This window comes from Amblyomma maculatum, chromosome 11 (assembly GCF_055883805.1).
Source record: "Amblyomma maculatum isolate TAMU_Amacu chromosome 11, ASM5588380v1, whole genome shotgun sequence".
In the NCBI taxonomy this organism is placed as follows: domain Eukaryota; kingdom Metazoa; phylum Arthropoda; class Arachnida; order Ixodida; family Ixodidae; genus Amblyomma; species Amblyomma maculatum.
In genome coordinates this window covers 7,939,147-7,954,424 of record NC_139354.1, presented here as the reverse complement: position 1 = coordinate 7,954,424, position 15,278 = coordinate 7,939,147, and the positions used below count along the sequence as shown (strand labels likewise).

The 15,278-nt window shown below is 45.6% G+C and overlaps 1 long non-coding RNA gene across 1 annotated transcript; it reads left to right on the top strand.

The window, feature by feature from the left end:
- The first annotated feature begins 564 nt into the window (after positions 1 to 564).
- Positions 565 to 3,839, top strand: LOC146172739 (uncharacterized). The gene is made up of 3 exons (XR_014701974.1): positions 565 to 771; positions 3,402 to 3,482; positions 3,551 to 3,839. It is a non-coding gene; the product is annotated as an uncharacterized LOC146172739 (long non-coding RNA).
- Positions 3,840 to 15,278: the final 11,439 nt, after the last annotated feature.

The following is a 15,278-nucleotide window of genomic DNA, read 5'->3' as shown; positions in this document are numbered from 1 at the left end:
TTTTCGTGTGGTCCAAGCATCAACACCCTGTAAGCAAAACACACACACACTCACACACAGAACGGTGCCGGGGGGAATGCGCGTGGGCTAGACGGCTGGCACGGGCTGTGCCGTCGACATTTGATCCAGGCATCCAAACCGTCCAAACGTGCCAGCGCTGCAGGTGGCCAAAGTACGGCGGACGGTAGACGCCGAAATATGAAACGGTTTCACGCGCGGCTATAAAAAGAACAATGGGGCGATGGCTAATACTCGGGCATATTCCCCTCTCACTTTGCTTATGCTTTCCGCTTTGCGAAACTGCGCGCTGTGGACGGGAGCGTCGTCGTAGTGCTGGTGGAATGGTGGTTCTCGAGTCTCACACTTTCGTAAATGTCTGCGTGTCCTGGCCCACATATTAAAGTTCATGAGCGCCATCGGAAAGTCCGCACATCAAGCACAACGTAAATGTTGCTCTTGCAAAAATCGACTCCAGGATCCCATCGTTTTTGACAGCAGCGCCGCCGCTCGTTTGCCGCGCATCGTGCCAGCAACGACTTGTCAGACTGGCTTATTTTCATTCGTTGTGCTTCGAGGTGCTCGCCGTCTGCCACCGATACTGATTTTGGCGGGAAGAGTGACGCCGAGGCGCTGTGTTCGTCGCCCATGTCTAGTGATTTGGAAATACCGAAAGAGAGTTATTCAAGCCAGCGGGCAGCATCGGCAGGAAGGTCTGATAAATGCTTTGCTGGATGGCGATTTAGGGATGGTGCAGAAAACGTGCGCTTCGAGGTAAGTTGCCCGTTTTCATCTTCATTGCTTGGAATGCAAAGACCTGCGTATTGCATACGTAATTATTTATCGCCATTGTAAGTAAATTGTTGCCGAGTGTTTCCTGATTCTGACAAGAAGTAAATGCCGTAGAAATAATGCCAACACTGTTGAAGTGAAATTGAACAGAGTAAGCTGTAGACCCATTTGCTACAAACATTATGCTCAACGAAAACGACATGTCCTGTTGTCGCCTTTCTTTTTCTTGTGAAAATGCTGTTTTTATTGAGCATAAACACCGCTGAAAGTAAACCGAACCTAACACAGTAAAAATTATGCCTCGTACGAAGGAAAGCATGTGTCCTTTTTTTTTTTTTTTTTTTTTTGAAATCAGGTTTGCACAAGTATAACTAAATCATGTTTTTTCGCACGTGATTACATCGCAGTTCTATCGTGTTTTTGTAGTAATTTGTAGGTTTCTAGTAAACCCAAACCTTGTGGACATCTTTGTTATCTTTTGGCACCCGCAGTCCTAGAATATTTTGTAGCAAACTGTAGGTTTGTAGTAAATTCAAACTTTTGCTGGCATTAATAGAGTCGAACGATGAGCTAGTTGGTCACACATCTCTTGGATGAAGGCAGCAGAGCAGGTAACACCAACACAAAGCACAAGAGGCACACACACGCACACAAGGACTACGCTGCACTGACAACTATTTCAACTGGAAACCGCACATCTTCTTTCACTTCTTCCTTCACTTTACGTCTGCAGCCAACTTCTTTCTTGTCGTTAACATGCTGCCTGTATGCGCAAAAATTCTACTTCCTTCTTCAACAAAACCACCGATGGCATGCTGACACATTGGTCTCCCAAGTCACAGATTGCATATGCTTCATAAATCTCTCTGGCTAACTTGTTTTTCATCCTTTTCATAACCTTAACATTGTGAAGGTCAGCCGGACATTTTTGGTCTCTACAATCGACGCAGTCTTTGCAGTGCACAGCCACATTTGTGCCAGACTTGTCCGATATTGCCTTAGCGTGCTCTCTAATCCTTTCATTGAGGCATCTTCCTGTTTGTCCAATATATTTCTTTCCACAATGCAAGGGAATCTCATGAACAACTCCCTGAATACACTTTGAGTACCTAGTCCGGTGCGAAGTTTTGCATCCAGAGTTGAAGTCCTGGTTATTAACCTGCATTCCGACGGCACCAAAACAGGGCTAAAGGGATGTGTGTGCAGGTTAATAACCAGGACTTCAACTCTGGATGCAAAACTTCGCACCGGACTAGGTACTCAAAGTACCTAGTCCTGACATTTTTGTTATTTGTCGGGAACATATAACTTGGTCACGAACTTACTTCAAGACCGTATGAGCGTAGTTTTTCTGCTTTGTTTTGTATACAATTATTGGATCCTAGTGCATCTGTTCGAGCTACGCGCGTCTTTAGAAATATGTTTCTGTAATCTGTACGCAGTCCGAAAAATTCCTACAGCCTTGTCAAAAACTGGAAATGATTTAGTCAAGTGAAACCAATTGCTGGGCTAGTTGGTGCATTTCACAGAAAAGGAAAGAGTCACAGCGCTAGCAAGTACGGACACATAAATAGACACACATAGAATGATAGAATAGACGCCGACTCCAACTTTTTTCTTTTTCGAAACGACAGCAAAATGAAACGTATGTTTTTTTTTTTTTTAAGAAGTTTGGAGTCAGCGCCTGTCCTGTTTGTGTCTGTTTGTGAGTGTGTATTATTTAGCGCTGTGAACCTTCCCTTTTCTGGAAATGATTGTATAAAATATCCATCCCAAAATTTATATCTGTGTGTTTATATCTTTTTGGAAGAAGCATCGTTTTGGTGAAAGGCACTTACTAGCTTAACATCTGGTGTTACTTGACTAAATCATTTCCAGTTTGCGACAAGGTTGTAGGACGTTTTTGAACTGCATACAGATCTTTTTTTTTTAAGAAGTTTCATTTTGATGTCCTTTCGAAACAGAAGATGGAGTCAGCGCCTTTCTTGTGTGTGTGTATTTGTGAGTGTCTATTTGTTAGTGCTGTGAATCTATCCTTTTCTGGAAATTATTCTATAAAATATCCATCTCAAAGTGTATATCTGTGTATCTACAGTTATTTTTTTTTAATTTCATTTTGTGAAATGAACCAACTAGCCTAGCAATTATTTTTACTTGATTAAATCATTTCCAGTTCACGACAAGGTTAGCAATTTTTTGAACTGCATATAGAATTCTCTTTTTCAAGAAGTTTCATTGTGGTGTTTCGAAAAAAAAAAAAAAGATATTCAGTGCCTGTCCTATGTGTGTGTATTTGCTAGCGCTGTAAATCTTTTCTTTTCTGGAAATGATTGTAAAATATACCCATCCCAAAATTTTTACCTGTGTGTGGTATCATAATTCTATGAATGTTGCTTTGTGTTTAGCAAAAACAAAACAGCCTGTAAATCTGAAAGCACCGGAATATATGAAATAAAGGTAATAATTTTCTGTGGAATTTAGGCGTGTTCAGTAAACTGCGGACTTAATTATTTAAAAAAAAAACAATTTCATAAGTTGTAAGTCTTTATTGCTCCCTTTTATTGTCATTGAAGAAGTGGTTTTAAAATATGTCAATTCTGTATTACTTGCAGATCACTTTGCTATTGAATGGTGGAACTTTTGCCTCTGCATGGTTGTGAAAGAATTGAAAGCCACATTTCCGGGTGAGGCCAGTAAGTATAAATTTGCTATAAATTCATTTGTGCCTTCTAATTTAATTACTTTCTATGTTGAATTTTAGGACATCTACCCAACATTGGAGTGCGTCCGGATGAACCCTGATGACGCCGACGCAATATATGCTGGGTTTGAAGATATCAAGGTCGAATGCTGGACATCATCGTGGGACTCACGCATGTCATTGAGAGCTACTGGATATTTAATGTCAGGCATTCAACGCGCAACGAAAACGTTTGCGCAGTGCTATTGTATTTATGCAGCCTAAGAAGTTCACGCCACTATGCATTTCTGCCATTGAAAAGGGCATAGCCACACTGCCTTTAAATACGAATAAAGTGAGTATTTGTTGTCCGCAAGTTTTGTCGTCATCATTGCTTGGAGACTGGTGCGTACAAGGTAAAATTAGTTAGCATCTTGTTTGTAGATCAGCTCAATGTTGCACCGAACTTGAAGCCGATGACAATTTACCACATATTACGAATAATACAATTAATTTTAATTACCAAATCTTTATTAAGATATTCAATATTTTCAGAAATAATTTACCTATCGATGCATATATTGGCTCAATACAGGTAGCAATTGATACTAGGTTTCTGCCGCAGTAAGCACTAGGACCTATGTAGTGAGAACCTCTAGGCCATGTAGTATATTATACTAAAGAAAAGGTTGCACATTATACTACCTTTTCAATGATAACCCATAATAAGAACTAGGTATATGTTGTAATAAGTACTACGACCTATGTAGTACGAATCTCTAGGTGCGGTAGTACTGCGTACTACCTAGAAGGTAGCATATTCCACTACCCTTCAAAGGCAAACTATAATGCACGAAGGTGTTGGTATTCACTAACCTACTACTAAGTGGCGCTAGTACTGTTCACTAACTTCCTGGGGTAGTAAATTTCACTAGCTGTATTTTTACTACCTCGAGTTACTAAGAAGGTAGTGATCTATGTGACAAGTAAAAGGTTAGTAGTTACTTAGTGAATTCACCAACCTTTTTTTTAAGAGTGTACAGAGTACAGCTCACTCTTGATTTAATGAGCGCCGTGCATGCTTTATTTTCCTATTAATGCGAGCTGTCCCAGTACCGGAAGCCAACGCACGTAAGTTCATAAATTTCGAGCGGATCCAGGTGCGCTGCTTCTGCTGTTGCCGGCCGCTTCTCGTCAGTGCTGAATCTTCGTCATATTGCCCAAAGACATGCGTATTCGGCAAAGTAGAATGAGTGCCAAAAGAACTAGCGTTGCTGAGTAAGAGAGCCACTCTCGGAATCAGTAGCCGCAAGAAAAGTCTGCAGGCAGCATGCCAGCCAAAATGCATTTGGCGCCTCGATCGTTCATCGATATGACGACGCGTAAAAAAAAACTGGCAACAGTGGCAATTATAGCTACATTGAAGGCGGTTAGGAACACTGGCCCAGCGTAACGAAACGATCCCATAATCGTTGTGACCTCTGGGGACCTTTAGGCGGTGAACTCGTTTGCATCGAATCAGAGCACACATCCTTTCGAGGGTGACGCCAAGCCCGGGCCTGAAGTAAACAGCCGACAAGTCGTGAACTAGGTTCTTGCTTTCTGGGATGGTCAGCGAACGTGCGAGAGTTAGATGTAACCATTCCGAGCAGTCTGGGACGGAAATAAACCCAACCTGGGCCGTTCTATTTTCTTTTTTCGTTGAGGTTTTCTAAACAGGGAGACACAGACGACAGTCCGTAGTTTACGCTGTAGACAAGATGGTTGCGAGTACAGTGCAATCTGGAGCGAAAGGGGGGCGGAAAATGATGCATGCGTTAAGTGCGCGCCTGCGCTTTTCAACATAAACCAGATCTGATCGCTATCTACATACTCCAACGCGACTTGGCTCACTCAGACAGTTGCACGATCTGACCGTGGCGGTACTTAACGCGTACACCGAAGATCTTTCCCGGCGGGGCGTGTAGCGCCACCAAGGGAGTTGAACGTGAGTCAATAAGCGAATATAATGGTCTGAGATAAATAGCTAGTCCGGCAATCAACAAACCTCGATATACAGTTAAGTAGAATAAAAGTGCTCGCGGAAAAGCCACTCGTGCAGCCATCACAATAGCTCGGTAAGCTTCTGAGATTATTAGGGGCCCCGAGCTGCATGTCGTGAGGATGACACTTCCTCGATCAGAAAGGAAGAAAGCTGCGCTTACCTTTCGTGAAGTGGCTCGCGCAGTTGCTGAGCTCTAGAAACAACATGGTAAAAGTCAATAACGAGTCCTCGTCGCTTCCCAGATATGTAGCCGGTTGCAGGGAAGAAAAAGAAGGCAAGAAGAAGAGGGACATTCACCAGTAAAGCAAAAATTAATGAAGCCGACTCAAGTTTTCAGCATAGGATCACCCTCGAGATGCCGCAAATTTGGTCGCGTATAGTTGGCACATACATTTGGCCCTAAAGTGCATGGTAGCTCCACAAGCTTGCGCAGATTTCGTTTTTATATTTTAGGTAGGCAGTTATGTATAATTTCAAGTAGGCACTATCTTGGAATCTTGATATTCAGTACTGCATTAGGTCTAAAAACTCCGAATTATATGCTAGATGTACTTAGTTCAAATGTTATTACCACTGCGAATGAGCTGCTATTGTAGTCGGTACAGGCAGACACTAGCCACGTGCCCGTCTTCCTTCAGGGTGATTCAACCCGCGTGAACATCGGTCGCGTGTCGGGTCGGCGTTGCATTACGTACGAATGGGTCTTTCGTGCCCTATTACACACACCGTTAGATGAGATAAAATCAAGGGTGTCTCTGGGCAAGGGCAAGTACACAGCATTGGTGGTTTTATGCTCAGGTACAAAGCGAAGCGCTGAATAGCACCGCTTGCTCAGCCATAATAGAAGCCCCGCGATTTAGGTGCATACAGAGGAGCTGAGGCGCGGCCGCATTGCCGTGTCAGCCACACAGTCTTTAAGCAGCAGAGCCCGACGCACCCAGGACCCTTAGATGGCCCTAAAGACGGCCACGAAGTGGCAGATCGCACGAAAAAAGAGGCCCTAAAGTTGCAGCGAAGAACTAAGGAACAGTCGGCCCTCAACGTCTCGCCTTTCTTCGCGGCTGTGCCATGCGGCTCGACGATTAGGCCATCTTAGCAGCCTCTCTGGGCAAACCGTAGTATCTGGATCATCATCTCCTCGCCCTTAGAAGGAGTGTTGCACAGCGTATATACATGGCATCCGCGCTTTCACAAAACGGGTCCTAGGAGAGAAAGTATGCGAGACAGGTTCTAGCTGAACGATGCGTTGTATGCGTTATATAAAAGAACGCGCCGTGATTGCAATGTTGTGATGCCAAGGGGGCGCCAGTTGGGGCAAGACTGCGGAGCACTTCATCATACGAAGAGCACGCATTCCGAAGCGGCATATACGAAGGCAGTGAGACTACAATTAGGGTGAGAGTGCTGTGGGTGCTGTATAGAGAACAAATTTTCCTTCGCCGTTACGTGGAACCTTCAGGGTATGTTTGCTAGGCGGTATGCGAGTTATGAAGATTGCAAAATGCTGACTTAATTTGGGAGCTGTTTTAGAAACACTTTATCATACGTCATGTGCGCAGCACGTGTGGAATCAACAATGGTGCGATATCAAGTTTCGATATCAGCATGATAGCGACTTGTGAATCAACCTTTAAATGCACAGGCCGTTGTCGTGTTGTTATGTAGTTTGAAAAACGTAGTTTCTTGGAATTGACCTTGGCTTGGCAAGGTTACGCGATGACAAAATGACAATTAATCCGCTGTTGACATGCGGGAACCATACTTCTGGACCCATGACAAGAAACGTTTGCAGAAAGGGAAATTTGTTTAACGCATACAATCCAAGGAGGGCTTGATGCTTGACCTCACTGGATATTGGAAACAGGACTTTGTTAAAATGATACGTTTCCAAGACATATTGATAGAAAGGCATGTAAGCGCCTGTCGAAAAAGTGATGCCGCGTCAAGCGTGCGCTTCTAGGTTTTCAAAAGAAAATTAGAAACTACTGACGTCTTCAGCAGTATATCCAAGAAAAATTGGACTTGTTAGTTTACGATTCAAAAAAGAATACGGCGTGCAATAAGAGGACAAAAGAGATGCACAAACGACATAACCAGTTGAGCAGTGCATTCCTGTACCATGCAACGCACTGTGAAAAGTCTAATTTTATTAACGCAGGTCCAAATGCTCTCACGGCTGCTAGGTTGCGTTAGGCTCTGCTGTGAACATTCGACATGACCTAAACCATTTTTGAGAGTGGTAATCCTTTGTTACAAACGCTCCCTCAAGAACAAGTATGGAATAAAGGATACGTGAGCTTGAAATTCAGCGTGGGTTGATTATTTTCCGCGGCAGATGGTCAAACAGTGCTATAGCTTGTGCGACAAGTGATGTGAACACAGAAAATCATGGTCTTTGTGAAATTTAAGCTGACAACGGTTTTTGTTTCGTCGGCCAAGAATGATGTAATCATGTTTAAGCCTTAAGGATAATGGTGAGGACAAAGGTTCTCCTTACCACACAGAGGTTCAGGCCAGCTGAGATACAAGATGCTGCACCATGTTTTGCATGTTCGTAGCCCCGCTCCACCGAGCGGTCAAGATCAACTGGATTGTTTTGGACAACTAAATCTTCCGTCTCCACTACAAGGCTACCTCGCTGCTGCTTAAAAAGTGCTACAAGTTCGTCCTTACACCTCTAAGATACAAACCCCACTGCATGGTTACTTTTGCAAAAGACTATACCTGCGGTTCCCAGCGTTAATAGAGCAGAGACGGGTGTTATACGCTGGTCCTGGAGAAAGACTGTAACGTGGCTAACGCGAATTTAAATGCGTCATTCAAAGCGCACTTCTACGGAAAGGTGGACTGTGCGGAGTAGGTTAAAATAAGCCACCCAAGACGATTACAGAACAGCAAGCCATATAATATGCACAATATTACGTGACGCGACAAAGACACCGTAGCCGCCTGAACGTCCGGTGAATGGGACTGCTTTAAAAACATTGCCTAAAATACTTTGAAAAGCGACATCCGGGAATACCTGAACGCACAAACGTTGAGTCGAAACCAGTAAGGAGACCCGCAAAGGCTCGCATAAACACATGCACAACTAACTGTAGGGTTCGCAGTGCGGGAAGCATGGCTGCTCCCCTAGTTTGACAAGCTTTGGTATATAGCGTTTTTAGAGTGTGGAACAGGCTGTAAGCTTAACGGTGCCTATTAAAAAAAAAAAAAAAAAAAAGTCGACACCCAAGAGTCTTTGCATGCGTTCAATAACGACTTTGTTTTGTCGTGCACTATGATACTCCGGATTATATATTCAGATATTATAATGGGGACATTAGGCAAACCTTTAGGAATAGCAGGAAGAGAGGTGTGGAGAGGACATCGGAAGTTGACCTTAATTGTTTTGTGCTCGCAATATCGAAGTACTGGGCGGTTCAGTAGATTTCAAATTGTGCCGAAAAAGAACGCCTTCTGTATTGACGGGCTGCCGCAGAGAGTAAGATGGTCATGACTGTTGCCCGGCGTGCAGTCGTCGTCTGTATGTTAGGCTCTGAAATGGCATACTGCTGTTCCCTCTAAAAGAGAACGCTGCTGTAAGCTGGGCGCTACTTCAAATGCGGACCGCTGTATCCCGTCTTCTTTGGTCACGCCCAACTGCATCATCGCCAAGCCATGCATTGCCGTCCAGCATAACTAATAACGAGGTTAAGTAACGTGTTGAGGGAGATAGTCAATCTTGAGTCGCGCCCCCACTTCGAAGGCGCGACAGCACGGGTCATTGAAGCCCAGAACAATCTTCCGTTTAGCGGGTCAATCCCGCCTGTATTTTTCGCGGTCCGGACGCAACTCAACGATATCGCGTCCTTGCAGTGGCCGACCATTACGAAGCATCATCGATAACCTCGCAATCAGACCGAGAAACGGACAGCGTGGGTGCGAATGACACACATTTCGTGCCATTCAGCGCCGGACCTCCTCCGGCCGCTCTATGCGAATTGTTCGCTGCGCCCATTTGCGCTTTGTCGAATGAGAGAGACACAACAACCGGGTGTTTCCAGCGCGTCAGCGATGACATGATTTACGAGCGCTTCGTGATTGGTCCGAGATGTCAGAAGGAGCTGTGGGTCAGCGGTCGCTCTGCGGCCAGCTAAATGGAGTACCGAATTTTCGGGAGTATAAGGCACCACTTATTTGTTCAAGCTTGTTTGGTAGAGTAATATGACTCTGTGGAAACCATGGGTAAAACGAAACTGAATGAGCTGCGTTGTAGTCTTGGCAACAAACTTCTATACCATAGAGAAACCACCTGCTCCTGATGTTCTTCTTCAGTCATTCTACTAAAGGACGTAATACTTGCTACTTGAGTGACTGATATTTGCTGCAATGCAGTAAGCCCACATAGAATTGAACCATACAGGTAGGTGTAGTACCTGTAGGTTGGTTTGTAATGTTCTACTGAGCGCCAAAAAATGCTGCCTTTAGCCGCTAAGGCGATAGCATCATTGAGCTAGGCGTATCCTTGTTAGCTGACGCCAGCCATGCGAAGCTTTTGACGCAGCGTGGGAGGTGGTGCCTGTCATTACAGGTAGGGGGTGCGAAGAACCATCATGTATGCGTCAGAAGTTTGCCTGCTCCGCTCACTTGGTGAACTGCGCTGCGATCAGCATGACACACGTAACACTCTGGCTGCCTATAGAAGTGTCATATGTGTTTGCTTTGCAGTGTGGAAAGTTCCAGTGCAATCCAAACATCGATTATCGGCTGTTGAGCGACCTTGGCAAGTTCAACGGGGATCAACAGCTAGATCGCGAGCACTGATAGAAGTGTACGTTTGTACTGTTATGTAAATTGAAAAGTCCCTTTGCAATCAGGCGGTATGACTGACAAGTAACAAATAAAGTGACCAAAACCTTTTTTTGTTCTTTAGGCTATAGTAATAGGCATATGACGAAGGGGCGAGAATGCCGCCATGTATTCGGATGGGAGTAGATCTGTAACTGGTCTGCGCGCCATGGCTTCGTGATATATGAACCATGAATGAAAACAAAAAAGCAAAAAAACAAAAAAAAAAGAAAATGTTTGACACCGCTAAACCTAAGTAAATGAAGAGAAAACATGCTGATTCTCCATTGATATTTGCGAACCTCAAGGATGCAACAGTTGGGTCTAGCCGACACTAATGTGTCGAGGGCACTTCAAGGTGAAGGTTACGCGTAGTTACTAACCGTTCCGCGACATCATTGAGAACTGGCACTCCAGGCGCTGACGGCGGATACTTATGATCACTGCTAACGTTCTATAGCGTGGCTTTAGCCTTGAGTAAACTGTCCTTACCATACTATTCTAGATGGCACGAAGGTTTTGAGGCCATTTTGAAGAGGAGGAAAGGTCCCAGAAGACAAGCCAGATAGGCATGCGGTGGCGGCAAAGGGTAGGAAGGGGACTAGAAGGCTCTGTGGCACTTTGTGAGGCAATGCTGTATATATGGGGAGATTGCACTGGTGCGATATAAGTTTGACAGGTGTGTGAAGAAGATGTGCGATGATATAGAAGAAGCGAAGCAGAAAAAGAAGTGACCAGCGACGGCTCCGTGCGTGACACGTGCGAAAAAGAAGACGGCGCAGGGGCCGCGCGCCGCTAGGCACGTTCAAAGCCATAGGAGACACGCGCCGACCAAGCTACGGAATGGCGTAGTGAAGGACTCGCTTTAAATATTATGAGGGAGTGAAAAAAGGTCAATATCACCGCACAGAAACACGCGCGCTCTGTCATGGGTAATACGTGAGATGCCTGTCAGGAAACCAGTCTACAGGCTTGAAGACCCGCTGACGTGGAACAGCTGTCAGCACGGCAGCCTTGTCGTCGAAAAATAATCCGCGCATTTACATCGTAATAATCGTCAGAGATGAGTAGCGTACGGTAGATCGCTGTGCGCTGGGTCTCATTTAGAACGGCTAAAACACTGCTTAAAGTTAAAAACACTGAGATGACTGTTGAGCATCCCGGTGGTGCTTCCGCCTCTCTCCCTTTCACATGTCTCTTTTTTCCCGCTTAGCGAACCACAAAGGCGAATAAAAGCTACCTTCGAAGCATTTATTGTCTCGCAGCATATTAAAAATTTGCAGTCTATTGTGCCACCGATAGGTGTATGTAGGCTGGTGTAATTAAGTGCGAAGTGGAACGCAACATAAATATTTTTTTTTTACCTCCTAGACAAAGTACTCGAGTAAAGCATGAAATTGGGCTAGTCGGTGAATATAGTTTCATAAAATTCAAAACTGAGCGAAGAAGACGGAGCAAAAAGAGACGCGAACGCGCTATGTGTGTGTGTGTGTTCGTGTCTCTATTTGCTCCGTCTTAGCCGCGCATTTCTAATTTTTCTAGACGATGGCTGCGCAAGACGGTATCGGATAGGGCCTTTGGCTTCTGAGCCTGCCCCCGTCGTATCCCGCCTCTGGCGTAACTGCAAAGCAATCTCGTCCATTTCCTCCGCACAGTTGCTAAGGCAGATTTGTTTTCTTGATTATTTCCACCAACATTGCATCAACGTTCATCAGAAAATCTAAGGATGTGCACTGAAATATTTTGCAGAGGCAAGTCTGGCGCTCCAAAGTTGCAGCCATTCTCAGTTGCCTTATTATTCTTTCAATATCTCTTTGAATACCTTAACCTAACACCGAGCGCCTATGCTGTGCTCTGCAAGTCCTATACAATTATCCTTTCCAAAATTTTCTCGGTTAGACTACATTGCCGGTTGTCTGAAATTCATGTTACGTGTTTTCCAAAGTTGCAGCCATTCTCAGTTGCCTTATTATTCTTTCAATATCTCTTTGAATACCTTAACATAACACCGAGCGCCTATGCTGTGCTCTGCAAGTCCTATACAATTATCCTTTCCAAAATTTTCTCGGTTAGACTACATTGCCGGTTGTCTGAAATTCATGTTACGTGTTTCCGAGGCATGATATGTTTCCTGACAAGGGTTAGCGCTTCGGAGTGCCACATTCGGCAAGGCAAAAAACAAAAACAAAACAAAAACAGCAGTCAAATGTTGAAGCACGTCCGCCCCCTATTTCCCGTCGCTAGTCCGTCTAACGCCAACATTTATTCGCATCAGGAAGTGTGGTCAAGCGTTCACGATGCGGCGCTGAATGCGTTTTCCGGCGCACCGGCTATGAGGCGCCTCACTCGCCGCTTACGCAACCACCACCTCAAAGAGCAGCACCCCAAGTACGCGAGTGACAAATGAACCCGCCAGCGCAAAAGGGGAGTGGACCGTTTACCGAACGTTTTATTGAGCTCCTAACGAACCCGCACGGCCGAAGAAGCGAGGAGCGCGAACCGAAACACTCGCGAATTTTCGCCGGCCGATTAACAGCTGCTCGCCTAACGGGCTCTCGCCAAAGCTGGGGAAGCATTTCGCTCTGAGACGATGCGGCGGTCAGGCACGGGCAACATCCCTTCACATCGTCCGTCTTTGAAGCGGTATGGTGTTTACATTCTGTACATAGGCTACGCTTGCTTCGTGGATGCAACAGTGGCGCATAGCCTTTCCTGGTGTGAAGGAAGCCGCATGTTAATTCACTTCTACGGCGTGAGATGCGGTCCGGTCGGCAGTTTCTTAGGTGCGGGCGGTCGTAGAAAAAGCTTCATTACAGACTTCCGCAATTAATCGCCGTTAATCAGTTGGCGTGGAACTAGAGCTTAATTCTACTCGGACACATTGCCGAGGAGATTTGGGGGGTGTAGTAATGAACCTGCACTCGACGCACCTCGAATATGACCGCACGAGAAATGCATCGTCGAGCTTCACTGCAGATGTTGATAGATGAAATTTTTGCCATTTGTGTAATTGTCCTTGTCAGAGCCAAATTATTATTTTTTTTCTGTTTGTGTTTCGTACGCGAACAAGTATTGAACTTTCTTTTTTCTTGGTTCTTGGACAAATTCAGGTATAGCACAATAACATAAAGGTAACATTTGCGGCGCAACCCACACTTGGAGAAGAAGACAGTGATTGTGATTGTGCTTCGTGAAACCCATACGCAAAAAAGTGTATTCTTTCTTTCCTCACGTTTTTGGGTCAAGCGAGTACATAACAGGGAAGGAGCTGGACCACGCAGCCCTAGTTTCTTCAGAGCCCCAAAGCCCCGAAAACACTTGTTTCGCTTTTTTCTTTCTCAGCGAGAGCATGCTCAGCGGTAAAAAAAAAAGTAAAACAAAATTGCGGCCAGAGGGTACAAGTCGGCCCGCTTCACAGCGGTGTGATTGGCGGACAGGTTGCACCTGAACGGACGTATAGCAGAAGTTAATTTTTATTTGATGTGTAAGGAAACTCTAGGATGCTTATATTTCAACACAAATATCACCAGTATTCTTTAACAACTTAACGAAATTCCCCTTATTCTTGTTGTTTCCAGAAACTCGCAGTTAGAGGCAACATAGCTGAACCCAATATACCATGCGATGGAACCTTATTATAACTTTTCTGCTTCGATCCTCTCATAGGGAAGGAGCTGATGATGATCTGTAAAGGAGGGGGGGGGGGGGGGGGTTATTGTGCTTTCTGTCTCCTGGGCGAAGGTGCACCCACCTGTCCACCTGAAGTCATCATCATGGGAGATGTGGGGCTTTAACAGATAGTCATTTGCATCAAGCCTCATTAATGCTAGCGGTCCTTATTCTTGCAGTACGAACCTTCTCTGTCGGAAGGCCGATGAATTCCCCCTCCCCCTAAAAAAGTACTTCGACCTACGGCAGTGGGTGGCCCATACGAGCGCATCACAAAAGAAGGCGACTAAAATGGCGTCATTATTTCGTTACACACAGTTAAAAAGTAGAGATTTACGCTCAGGAAACCCTATAGTGTGTCCTCGTTCTGAGCCAAGTTTGAGGTTAACTTGAGGTACTGAGGCACCGCGCCGGTTTAGCCAAGCGACTCCCACTTAGACTCCGAAGGTCATGGTGCATATGGAGAGACTACAGTGAACCAACAACCGAACAACTTCCGCAGCAGCCATGCATAGAAGCTTCCGCTGATCTGACGGAAGCTTACCCCCACCTATATTTCACCGACGAAGATGGCGGCCGGCTAGGTGTGTGTATCCAAAGGCGCACACGCCCGCACGCTACGAAACTCCTCTTCCGCAACGCTAACAAGCCTCTCCTCGTGGCCCCGGCCGAACACAGACCCCGCGCGAGCAAAGGCGGCGGTCGGACGCTTTTGCGGTTATTTTTTTTTTTCTCCTCCGCTCTCCGGCTTTGGCTTAGGCTTCGACTCTGCAAGCGTGAGCACATGGCTCGCTGACCCAGTGAACTGCGGCCGCTGGTGTGTATATCCGCTCTATGCACGTGCGGGTGGTTGTGGAAGCGATGACCACGAATTTGAGACGGCGATTCGGGTCCTTCTCTTTATACGAGTGCTAATAATGGGAGGCCACGCGAACAGCTCGGCGGCTTGACCTCGTGACTGAGGTCTCTGCCCAGCCCCCGTATCAGGGGCAGTGCCAAGGTCGCCGCTTCCTGTTTGACTCGGTGTGTTTACACGCCAGCTGCCTGTGCACTGGACGGTGCTGGATTAAGGGACATCGGAAGGCTCCTTTGTGCTTGTAACAGCTTTTTCTTGCTTCTCTGAGCGTTTCAAACGCCAGCTTAACCGACAATCCAATAGGGTACTTAGCTCTAGCTGACTTAAACCTGTGTAAGCCTTTAAATTCCCTTCCTTGCTTCGTGTTTTTACAATACGGGGGGTGAACCGTGAATACAAATGCTTTTTCA